This window comes from Periophthalmus magnuspinnatus, chromosome 3, assembly GCF_009829125.3.
Source record: "Periophthalmus magnuspinnatus isolate fPerMag1 chromosome 3, fPerMag1.2.pri, whole genome shotgun sequence".
Lineage (NCBI taxonomy): Eukaryota > Metazoa > Chordata > Actinopteri > Gobiiformes > Gobiidae > Periophthalmus > Periophthalmus magnuspinnatus.
Window position 1 is genome coordinate 9942274 of NC_047128.1, and position 12257 is coordinate 9954530.

The following is a 12257-nucleotide window of genomic DNA, read 5'->3' on the forward strand; positions in this document are numbered from 1 at the left end:
AATATTTTACAAGTTTTGGTGTCCCTCTCTTTACTCTTTTCAGTGCCCATTGTCTCTTACCTGTATTGTTTGTTGTCAGCTCAGTTGTATTGTAGCTTGTTGTTTTGATTGTTGGCTGTCCGAGGCCGTTCTCAATACTCCCATGAATAAGGGGAATGTACCACACACTAGAACAATAGAAATTAGCATAATTAGCATAATCAAGAATACACATGGAACATTTTCAAAACATTTAAAAAAAAATATGGCCTTAAAAATGGCCTGTACTCTCCTTTTCCTTTGTCTACTTTCCTTTTCCTTCGTCTTCTTCTCCCCCTTTTCTCCTCCTTCTCCGGAGCCCCAGTGGTAGTTGGTGGTCGGGGTTGCTCCTCAGGGTCACTGTGTCCAGTGATGTCCGGATTTGGTCGACTTTCTTCATCCTTCGCAAGTTTTCTCTTGACAGTGGCATTTATTTGTTCACAATTCCTTGACTTATGACTTGTGGAATGCCAAATCGTGGAAAAACATCAGCAGTTAGGTGTTTGACTGCTTTCTTCTTTAAGTTCAGTTTGGTACTTCTGCAATTGCAACTTCACAGTAGTTAGTCCCAACTTTTTCCTGTTCTTCAGTCTCTTTTTTTGTGTGAGGTGGTAGTAATGTTTGTTTGGGCTCCTCACTGAAGCAAGGGAGGGGCAGCTCAATCTCTAGGCAGCCATTGCTGGCTTTCACATATCTCTGAGCCTCCTCGGACACTTGTTGCACAGTGCTGTGCACGGTCACATTGAACTGGTCGATGACGTAAATAAACATATCTACAACAGACTCAAAGACAGGGTTCGGCTGTTCCATATCCAGGGTGGACACTTGGTCTGCAAGGTCCTTCACAGTGGTCACCACTCATCTGTATGCTGCGTTCACATTGGCCAAAAGACCATCCAGATAGTCAGACTTGATGGAATCGACAAACTCTTGAGTTTTGTCTATAACCGCTTTCAGGGTCTCGCTGATCTTGACCAGCATAGTATCCAGGCTCTCCATGTTGTTCACGAAGTCCACATTTGGTCAGAGATGCCTTTGCCAGTTATTTCGACATTGTCGATGATTTGACCAATGGTCATCACATCTCCGATTGGCATGCGCAGCTCCACAGTGTTAAAGGTATCCACAAAAGCATTGTAGTAGTACTCCATGCTGTCATAGACAACTTGGATGGTGGTGCGAAGAACATTAGCAATGCTGGTGGTCAGATCCTTCAGAACAACAGGCAGGGTGGTCATCTCCTCAGAGCCAGGAAGACGGAACTGGGTCTCCCTGAGCACTTTGATGGCAGCATCCAGAAAAGCTTGGACATTTTTCTGGAACTCAACAATGAAGTTGCGGAAAAAGATGAAGAGCTGGCTGAGCTGGACGTTGTAGTTAATGTCAGTGTTGTAGGCCTCATTGATTCTGGCCACAATAGTGTCTCTCCACTCCAGCACATTGCTTATCAGTAGGTTATCAGTGAAGATTTTCAGAGAGGACAGGACAGCGGGGATCTTGATCTCAAACAGCATAGCTTTGGGGGCCTCCATGTTGTAGGCCACCTGAAGTCATCCTATCACTGTCTGGGAGTGGAACGCAGTACCAGGATGTCAACATCAGCATCTGTGTTGTCTTTATTCCAGCTTCATGACCTTTGCTTTTCTTTGATGTTTTACTGTTAGTCATTTCTTCAAGAGTTGGATCTATTCCCACAGCAGGTTCTCTCAGAAGTTCTTCCTTTAAGATCACCCCCTTCTCCTTTGGCTTGAGAACTAGGATGGAAGACAGTTCTCTCACTTCTTTCACCTCCTTTGCCCATTGGTACATCCTCTTGGCCATTCTCATTTCATTCTCGTACTTTTACATTTTTAATCCGTCCATCTTTCTTCTTATAACATTTCGGGTAGGCTTTAATTGACACTGCTTGATCTTCTCCTTGTAGTAGCTTTTGATGTTTTTCCATTGCTCTTCTGTGGGGGCAATTGCATCTTTTCCTCCTTGTATCATTTCTTTTTTAACACATTTCTTGATTGTGTCTTGAATGATGGTCTGGTTTTCTCGAGCCTTCTTTGGATCTGTTTCTTCGTGAAGTGCCTTATTTTTCCAGAACTCTATTAATTGGTTTAATGTGATTTAATTGGGAATTTATGATATTTTAGTATTTTGTTAAATTACCTTCTCAGCTGCTGTATAACAATTTGGATATTGCTTTGATTGTATTCAAGACGTAGAGTCTATGATTTTTATAGAATGAGTCACTATTTAATAAACAGTTTACTTAATTAGAGTTCAAAATCTATCTAGGAGTCAGCATTGCCTTATTATAGTTCTTAATTGAGATTATTTATTTTATTTGTTGAATTATTTTTATTTTTATTTTTAAATTAACAATCTTAATACTTTCTTAAATTTATTTATTCATTATTATTTATTTTATAAATTTAACAAGCTTAGTATTTTCTTAATAACAGTTTTATTTCACATTTATTAAGCATTTATCTATATCTTCTAATAACATCTAATGATATTAACTGTTTTCTAAATTCTTATTTATTTAGTCAATTTATTTAGATGAATAACACTTTATAAGAACTATACCCCATCTGGCCACAACAAGATACAGTCACTAATAAATGCCATCCAATTTTATCCTAATTTAATCATTTCAACTGTCTTCTCTATTTTGTGTTTCAACATCCCAACTTGAGCTAGAAGCTGAAACAGGAGGATTTAAGGTCATGGCCTTAGCGTTCCCTGTCAAACGCAAACACAACAATATAGCCATGACCAATATGGATCCTAAAGTTTAAAAGATAGCAATAAATGCAGTCAAAGGGTAAATAACACTTCCCTCCTTCTTTTAGATCTTTTAATATTTTCGTGATATTTGCTAAATTTGACGGACACTGTTTTTTGCTTATATTTCTGTTTTTTTCAATAATTTTTCTCACCATTTCATTTTTTTAGTTTTTTAATTATAGCCTCTAATTTTGTTTCTTGTGTGTATTTTGTTTCAGAAACTGCTCCAATAGTAAGCGTGCCAATTTTGTTTTTTTATCAATTGGACATCAAACAGACTATTTTCACTAGTATTATTTCATGTCATACTGAGGTAAATAGGTTGCGGTTTAGTTAAATCTGTTAAGCCAATTCCATCTATTAACGCTTCTGTGTTACAGGGCTTGTATATAATGCCAATCTGAATTATTGACCCTTGATCAATTTTACAATGGCAAGATAATTCATGTCCATTCTGGGTGTAACTCATTTGGACAGGTTCGTTTCCTTGAGATCTTATCATGTTGATAAAAATTGCTGCTAGCGTTACATATAGTTTTTTGGGTACCACATTGGACTTTTTTTTCTCTCTTCGTGCTAAGTCATAAACACGGAAATGATTACTAATTTTATATAGTATAAAATTATAACGTAATTAATCTCACACAACGTCCCAAGAACACATCACATTAATTTAGCATTAAACCAATTGACAGAAATTCTAAGAAAAAGGCCTCTGTCGTACCAACTTTTCTGGAGCGCTCGTTTTTGCGATGTCTTTCTCAGGTGTTCTGTGGAGGAGATGGTTCGCCCTTGCGTCCAGGACTCAAAGCATCACGTCGGGGGTCACCAAACTGTCAACTTTTCCCGGAGGCACACCGCAAACAAAAATCCAGTAGGCTCAAGTAGATCCATAAACCAGGTTCTTTATTTCGACACAGGCATCATTCAAACTGATTCGACACAATCTCCCCATTTTACATTTCCAGAGTGGGCTCTATATACTAGTAGCACACGTCACATTCTCTTAATGATTAGCTTGGAATATACAGACATGTACATGTTATCTGGGTTCAATGAAGAAAATATATATTCTTATCTGATCTTTCTTGGGAAACTTGCATATGTTGGTACAAAATGCACATCCACGTCCATGTATATTCCAAGTACATCATGACATAATCGTGCCACACTGGCACCCACAAAAACATACAGGTCAAAGTATAATATATCATATATATTAATCTCACACTTCCACTGAAAATGTGTGGCACATTATGAAGTGCAAAATACAACAGTGGAGACCCTGGACTGCTGAGCAACTGAAGTTGTACATTCAGCAAGAATGGGAAAGGATTCCTCCTGCAAAGCTTCTACAATTAGTGTCCTCAGTTTCCAAACGCTTACTGATTGTTTTTAAAAGGAAAGATGATATAACACGGAAGTAAACATGCCTCTGTCCCATCTTTATTTGAACGTGTTGCAGACTCAATCAAATTGAAAATGAGGGGATATTTGCATAAAACAATAAAGTTTATCAGTTTGAACATTAAATATCATGCCTTTGTAGTTTATCCAGTTCAATATAGGTTGAAAAGAAATCATTGTATTCTGTATTTTTTAAAGTTTTATAGAGCATCACAACTTCAATGTACACTTCGTGTATGAGTTTACTGAGGACACCTGGAGCTCTACTGTGCAAACATTTATACATCAATTTTAAATTGCTGTTGGCTGTGAAAATTATGTGATACAATAGTTGATCTAAAAATAAAAAAATAAAATAAAAAAATCATTGCATGCATGAAAACAATTGCAGCATGGAAAGGCAAACGATCTCTGATTATTTTCAAGCTATACAACTTTGATTTTGTTGTTCGTGCAACCTTTTTTAACGTGACTTTCAAATAATAGATGTACATCTAGGCCTATATATTTGAAGAAAAGCAAATTGACACTGTTTTAGTGACTTAAGTCCAGAGTTTTGCAAGCAGACTACTTATAGATGGTGTTGAAACTGGACAGTAATGACTTCCGTAGATTTACCACACACATACACAGCTGCATCATCTGCATACATTTGGATGTCAGCCAAGTGTTGGGTAGGACATTGACCCCTGTTTTCAATGTTGAAAAAGATGATCATTGTTGATTATTACACATTGTTGCCTTTGTTCCAGGTATGTCTTAAACCACTGTAGTGTTGTTTCTTCAAAATTTTGTCCAGATAGTCTTTGTATAAGGGCATCATGTTGTAGCAGATCAAAGGCCTTTTTTTTTTTAGATCTATAAAGAATGGACCAACCATTTGGCATAATTTTGCTAATTTAAGTGGTTCAATAAAATAGCACTTGGCTGTTTCAATTAAATACTGCTGGCGGAACCCATAGAATGTAAAAATGACATGAGTTGATTTGCCACATTCTTCTCTAACACCTTAGAGAAAACCAGTAATGTAATGAATGTAATTTTTTTTCAGAAATGATGTGTCAAGGTGAAAAAGTTCTTTAGTATGGCCAAAACCTCCAGCTAGTTGCTATTCTCTGTATTGAGTTAGTGTGTTGGTGTGGCTCTATCCTGGACAATAGGAATTAGACAATTCCTCAACTGATGAAACAAAATAACTATTAAGTTCATGAGAAATCTGTTTGCTTTCATTTACAATTATAAATATTGTTTTTCTTTTGGTTTTGTAATGTTATTTATAATTTTTCACATTGCAGATGTGCAGAAGTGCATTCTGGGTGATAACGAAATGTGAATACATTTTATCTGTACATCGCAGTCAAATGTAAATCCTGTATACTTAATGGAATTGTGCACATAAATGACCACTCCCCCCACCTTTACCCGTTTTCCTGTCTTTTCTAAAATAATTATATTCAGGAACGTTCAAGAAATTTATATTAATTTTCTCATGGAACCAAATTTCACTGAAACCTAAAAATGTAAGTTAGAGTAATTCAAGAGCATCTTTGTCTGATTGTGTTTTGGCAGTATATTAATGTATATTAAAATGCAGACCAAAAATTCCCTTTGGTTTATTGTCCCTACCCCATATTATTTTTGCAGTGGGGACAATATGCCGCAATGCATGTTGAGTGCTTACTCAGTGCTTACTCACTGTCTTCTGTTTGGTCCCATGTCCTAGCCCATATTGGCCAACATCGTCCTCTGTTTTGTCAGCCGATTCGTTACCAGCTCTGCTTAGCCTCGAAGAAGGTGCCCGTTCCATGTCTGTGTTGTTTTCTCGCACTTGAGGCTGTTTAGTTTAGTTTTAACACCAGCAAGGTGAGTTTGGACACAGTTCTCTCTGTGGTAATCCATGTAACCACACCGTCGTCCAGCATTGAGTCCTCTGCTTCACCTGACGTCATTCTCCTGCCTTTGATCTGCAGACAACAGGATCAAAAGTGGTTGTGGGGCCAAAGCAAGATCAGTGAGTGTGGAAATGTTCCTTTCCTCTGCAGTGCCATCAGCCTCAGTGTCTCCAATGTTATGAAGGGCTCCACTCCAGCCCTCAGAGAATCGTCACCGTGCGTAACAGGCCCTGGGTTTTGATGTACATCCTCCACCAGTAGAAGAAGCATAAAACAAAGTCTAATTCTTGTCCATATTAATCCAAATTTATGGGACTTGTTTTTTATTGGTCTCCCAGATTGAAGCACACTATTGTTCATAATTGTAGATGTCACGTAAGAAGACCCATTTGCACTCAAGCTTTAACTTCCTGGATGATGTCTTGAGATGTTGCTTCAGTATTCCTTAATGTTCTTTCCTCATGATGCCATCTATATTGTAAGGAAGCCCATTTCCACCATGGAAAAAAAAAAAAAAAAAAAAAATCCCCACAGGAAGTTGAAATTTTGAGTTTTAAACTCGTAATTAGGAGATTATAATTCCTAATTATGAGTTTTAGGAGATTATAATTCCTAATTATGAGTTTTAAAGTCCTAATTATGAGTTTTAATCTCCTGATTATGAGTTTAAAACTTGTAATTAGGAATTTTAATCTCCTAATTATGAGTTTAAAATTTGTAATTAGGAATTTTAATCTCCTAATTATGAGTTTAAAACTTGTAATTAGGAGTTTTAATCTCCTAATTATGAGTTGGTGTTTATTTTCTGTGTGGACTTGATGTCTGAGCGTAGTTTGTCTTTTTCAAATGATGTGTATCAAACTATTGATATGTACATTTGTTTACAAGAGCTCATCAATGATGAGTTGCAACAGCAATGAACAAACATATAATTGATCCTCAAAAACAGATTCATAATAAATAATTAATGCTCATTTGTTTATTATTAGTCATGATCACATTTTATCTCCAAATAGTTCTTTTGAGAAATTAAACTTGATAAAAGTGGGAATGTAACATTTACAAAATGTGATCCTTTTGATTAAAGTAATTTGGTATTTTAATATTTTCCTCAATAAACCAGCTGGGGTTGTGACCAAACTAGCATTCAGCTCAGACCACGGAAGACGAGCGCTCACAGACACAGACCAGAGCTCATGAGTGGTCAGAATATAAAATATAAAATATATTATGATGCCGCCCTAAATCTTACAGGAACTCAGCCATATTGGATCAAACCCAAGATTGACAAAAATCACTCAGCATAATCTTTTGACATATCCTCCTCCAGTTTTCATCAAAAACACTACAAACTTGGCCAAGATACACAAAACTCATGTACAATAAAAGATTATCAATTATATTTGCAATAAAATTATGATTTTTCAACAAAATGTAATTTTTTAGAAAAAAAAAATGTTTTACAAACATTGGATTTGAATGGACCCAATGGCTCATTCTGAGCTGAATGTAGTAACATGCAAATTAGGAATCTATCTTTTAATATGGCTCAAAAATTGCTGAAATATCAAAATACATTACGAAGTAGTTACAGAAGAAGTTATTTTTCATGGGTCCATTCCAGTACCTTGGAACGGGCAGCATCTGGAATGAAAAGAGTACCAGGTGGGCCATTACCTGGATCAGGGTCATTGCGTTGGGCCTCCCAGGCTGATGTAGGACCGGAGCAGAGGATCAAGAGGCCCTTCAGTTTGTCGAAGGCAGACTGGGCTTTGGGGGTCCAAGTAGACTGTTTGGAAGAGAGGTGAGTTTAGTGAGAGGTGAAACCACACGGCTAAAGTCCCGGATGAACCGTCTATAAAAGTTGGCAAAACCAATGAACCTCTGGAGTTGTTTTCGGTTATTGGGTATCGGCCAATCAGTCACGGCTTTAATTTTCTCTGGGTCAGCTCTCACCTGTTCACACCCCACGATGAATCCCAGGAAACTGACCACATCTGCGTGGAACTCGCACTTTTCGGCCTTAACCTAGAGCTTATTTTCGAGAAGACGTTGGAGGACCTGGCGTATATGATACTGGTGTTCCTGTGGGGACTGCAAGAAGATCAGGATATATTGTCAAGATACACAAAGACAAACCGCTTCAAAAAATCTCAAAGGACTATGTTTGATAAGGGCCTGGAAGACTACTGGGGCATTGGTTAGTCCAAAAGGCATGACCAGACACTCGAAGTGTCCCAATGGTGTCTTGAAGGCAGTCTTCCACTCGCCCCCCTCTCTTATGCAGGTGGTACGCATTTCGCAGGTCAAGTTTTGTAAAAATGGTGGCTCCGTGAAGTGGTGTAAAGGTGGAGTCAATGAGAGGAAGAGGGTATTTATTTTTTACGGTGATGTTGTTGAGGCCCCTGTAGTCTATGCATGGACGTAGAGTCTTATCCTTTTTAGCCACAAAGAAAAACCCTGCACCCACCGGAGAAGAGGACAGAATTATAATGCCTGCTGCTAGTGAATATCGGATGTACTGCTCCATAGCTTCTCGTTCCGGCTTGGAAAGGTTATAAAGGCGGCTGGAAGGCAAGGGAGCACCGGGCAAGAGGTCTATGGCGCAATCATAAGGACGGTGGGGAGGAAGCGAGAGCGCCCAACGTTTTGCTAAAAACGTCCTTAAGATCGTGGTATTCCTCCGGTATAGAGGAAAGAGCTGGCGTGTCTGGGGAAGGATTAAGGACGGAGTGGGTGCCCCCTGCAGGAGACAGGGCTGATTGTAAGCAGTGGGCGTGACAAGAGGAACTCCACTCCAAGACCTTTCCCTGGGCCCAGTCCAAGACGGGGTTGTGAGCCATGAGCCACGGGTAGCCCAAGACAAGCAGAGAGGAAGGGGTGGAGATGACATGGAGACGTCAGGACTCGTGGTGATTGCCGGACAAAACAAGACTGATAGGTTCCGTGATGTGCGTAACTTTAGCTAAAAGCTGCCCATTCAGAGCAAAAGCTGTGAGGGGTTGTTCAAGTGGCTCCGACTGCTTGGCCACCTGCTGGTCAATAAAATCCTCCTCTGCTCCAGAGTCTATGAGGGCTCGAACGGGTAAGGTAGCCGAACGAAAGCACAGTTTAGCTTCAAGCTCAAATTTATTGTCCCTCTCTGGGATAAGCTGTTTACCCACCAGTACTCCCAGTGCTACTGCTGGGCGCCCCCTTTAGGCTGAACTGGGCAGGAAGCAAGAAAGTGTCCCCACTTACCACAATACAAGCACTTCCCTGCCTGCCGGTGTCACAGACGTTTCCTGGCAGACAAGCATGCTCGACCCAGTTGTATAGGCTCTTCTGGGGGCGGTGTAGAGAAGCGTATCTCGGTCCGGGCCGGCAAATGGTGTCTCTCTCTCTCTGGCGCGTCTGCAAGCGGTTGCCAATTCAGCCCAGTTCAGACCAGTTTAAACTCAAAAGTTAACTTGTCCAACGCAGTGTTCGAGAATTTCGCCTCCACCCATTGGAGTGCTCTCCCCCTCAGCAGTCCACAAGTATAGCGCATCTTGGCAGCGTCAGATGTAAAATGGGCTGGACGCTGTTGGAACATGGATAAGCATTGGAAAAGAAAACCCTGACAGAGGTTAGGTTGACCTGTATATGGATCTGGATCTGTGCCCCTCGACTCCAGAGGACCCGGCGGTGCCATGGTCCCGGTGGCGGCAGCGGCGGTGGGAGCCAAGGGTGGGAATGTGAGTAGCATGGCAACCTGGGTGGTAAGCTGAGAAACTTGCTGGGTGAGGGTCTGGTTACAGTCGAGCAGGGTCCGGATTGTCTGTTCGTGTTGACCAATTATCACTCCGTGATGTGTGGTAAAGCGTTTGATCCGGTCCCGAGTCTGCTTGGTCCATGTTTGGCCAGATCGTTCTGTCGTAACGCTAGGCACGAGGGACCAAAAATACAGAACTCAGGGAAGTTTCAACAGTGTTTATTTACAAGGTAAGTTGACAAATGAAGGTGGATCAGACGGTGTGTCGGGAGTGGGGAGTAACCGTGAAGAGCTGAATCCGAGACAAGGAGTACAGTACCGGTACATGGAAGCAGGGTCAAAGGCGGAAGTGCTGAGCTGGTCCAAGGAGCGGGATCTGGTGAGGAGCAAAGGTAATCCGGTAAGCACGTAAAAAGCACAGAAAAATGTCGGCCGAGGCGAGTGGGGTGTTTGGAAAGAATTAATACTCCATTATACTATTTTTAATTTTATTCAGCAACGCCACCTAGAGTTAAGGGGTCTAGGGCTCCGTTCTAAATTTCCGACAGGTCACAGGGGTGAGCAATGAGTTAAAACCACAAATATAATTTTATAACCATTTATTCAGACAAGGATTAAAAACCATAAAATGTTTCTATAAAATGTCGACAGGGAAAAGTTGAATTTCTGGAAGAGCACAACAATGTTTCTATAAAAATGTCCACGGGGAAAAGTTGAATTTCTGAAAGAGCACAGCAATGTTTCTATAAAAATGTCCACGGGGGACCGGTCAAGCCACTATGACCCAGGCGCCCACGACAGCAGCGGGGTCCCCCTCTTACTCCTGGGCCTCCAGGCTACACCACCACGTGGACCCGCGCTGGACGGCAACAAGCCGTCCAGTGTTAGTATGCACGCCGTGTAGTATCAATCCGCCTCCGGGTCTGCGCCTCCTCCAGCCGCCGTGACGCCCCGTGTTACGCTCCTGGCTCCTCCAGGCCGGAACCGCCGGTTGCTCCTACGGGGAAGGGACAGGACAACTGCCAGTGGGGGGTACAATAGGCCCACTACAAACCCACCCCACATGCGGCCGACTCACCGAGCTGGATGGCTTTTAAGAGCCGTCCAGTACTAGTATTTGCCGTAGGTCAGCCTGTCCTCCGGTCCCCCGCCTCCTCTGGCCGCCACACTGTGTCACTCCAGTTCTGCGCTCCGGGCTCCTCCAGATCGCCCCGATGCCGTCTCCACAGAGCCCAGCTTCAATCCCACGACTTGCGCTGTGCCCAGGCCGTCCTCATCCACGCTTCAGCGCTGCGTCTCGTCCCACGTACGTCTTTCCTTTCCCCTGTTGCATTTGTTTCTTTGTCCGACGTCTCCTGTGTTCCCTCCTGTCACCTCCTGCCAGTGCATTTATCGGACCCCCTTTAACAGCCCACACCTGCTGTTAATTTAGAACAGGCACCGGCATCAATGTCCTTTCGTGATTGGCCAAAAGGGTGGGGCCACGCCCCGGAAGTTATCCAATAAAACAATCTAAAATCACAACATGCAACAATAAAAACATGCAAATCACACAAAATACCAAATATAAAACAGAGGCCAATATCCCCACAAAAACATGAACAAAGCCGAGCAAGGTATATTCACGTGAACACGCGGACGATCTGGTGCCGAGTGTCGGGTCCTGGCTCCTCTTATCCACCACAGGTGCAGCTGATGATGATTGATTCCAGGTGTGCACGGGATGAGCCAAGATCTCCACCCAGCTCCAGACTCAGACACGTGAGGGAGGGGGAAAGGACAACAAGTGAGGCAGGACAGACCGGGATCATGACACTCTGACAGGAGGGCAACCAATTTGAATCAAAATATCCATATTTCCAAAATCTCGCCCTTCGAACTTTAGCAAATTAGTCCCAGAGTTTTGATCAAACAAACCCCAAACTGAGGCAACATCATTGGGAAATATTAGGATGAAAAGTTATTAAAATAATTGAGTGTGGTCATAACAAGCTCTTAACTAAGCAGCCAATTTGAAAGCATAAAATCATCGGATCAAGATAGAGCCAATGTAGCGTTTGTGTATTTTGATTACCTGAGATATGAATTAAACTTCTTTTTAAAATTAGCTCCCTAGCGCCCCCTGCATAGTCATAATAGGACCAAAAATTGAAAATTGAAAAAAGTCAGCAGAAGAAATTTATTTTTCATAATCTAATGAAAATTGGTACACACATTGTTTCTGTTTCGAAAGTATTTTCTTCATTATTATACTGTCTATATATGTTATAATTATAACACAATTAATCTACACACAACGTCCCAAGAGCACATCACATTAATTTAGCATTAAACCAATTGACAGAAATTCTAGGAAAAAGGCTTCTGTCGTACCATCTTTTCTGGAGCACGCGTGTTCTTTTTGCGATGTCTTTCTCAGGCGTTCT

General features: G+C 41.3%; 1 pseudogene; it reads right to left on the reverse strand.

Moving 5' to 3' along the window:
* Window positions 1-543: 543 nt before the first annotated feature.
* On the reverse strand, window positions 544-1550 carry LOC117393769 (uncharacterized; annotated as a pseudogene).
* Between the last annotated feature and the right edge of the window lie 10707 nt (window positions 1551-12257).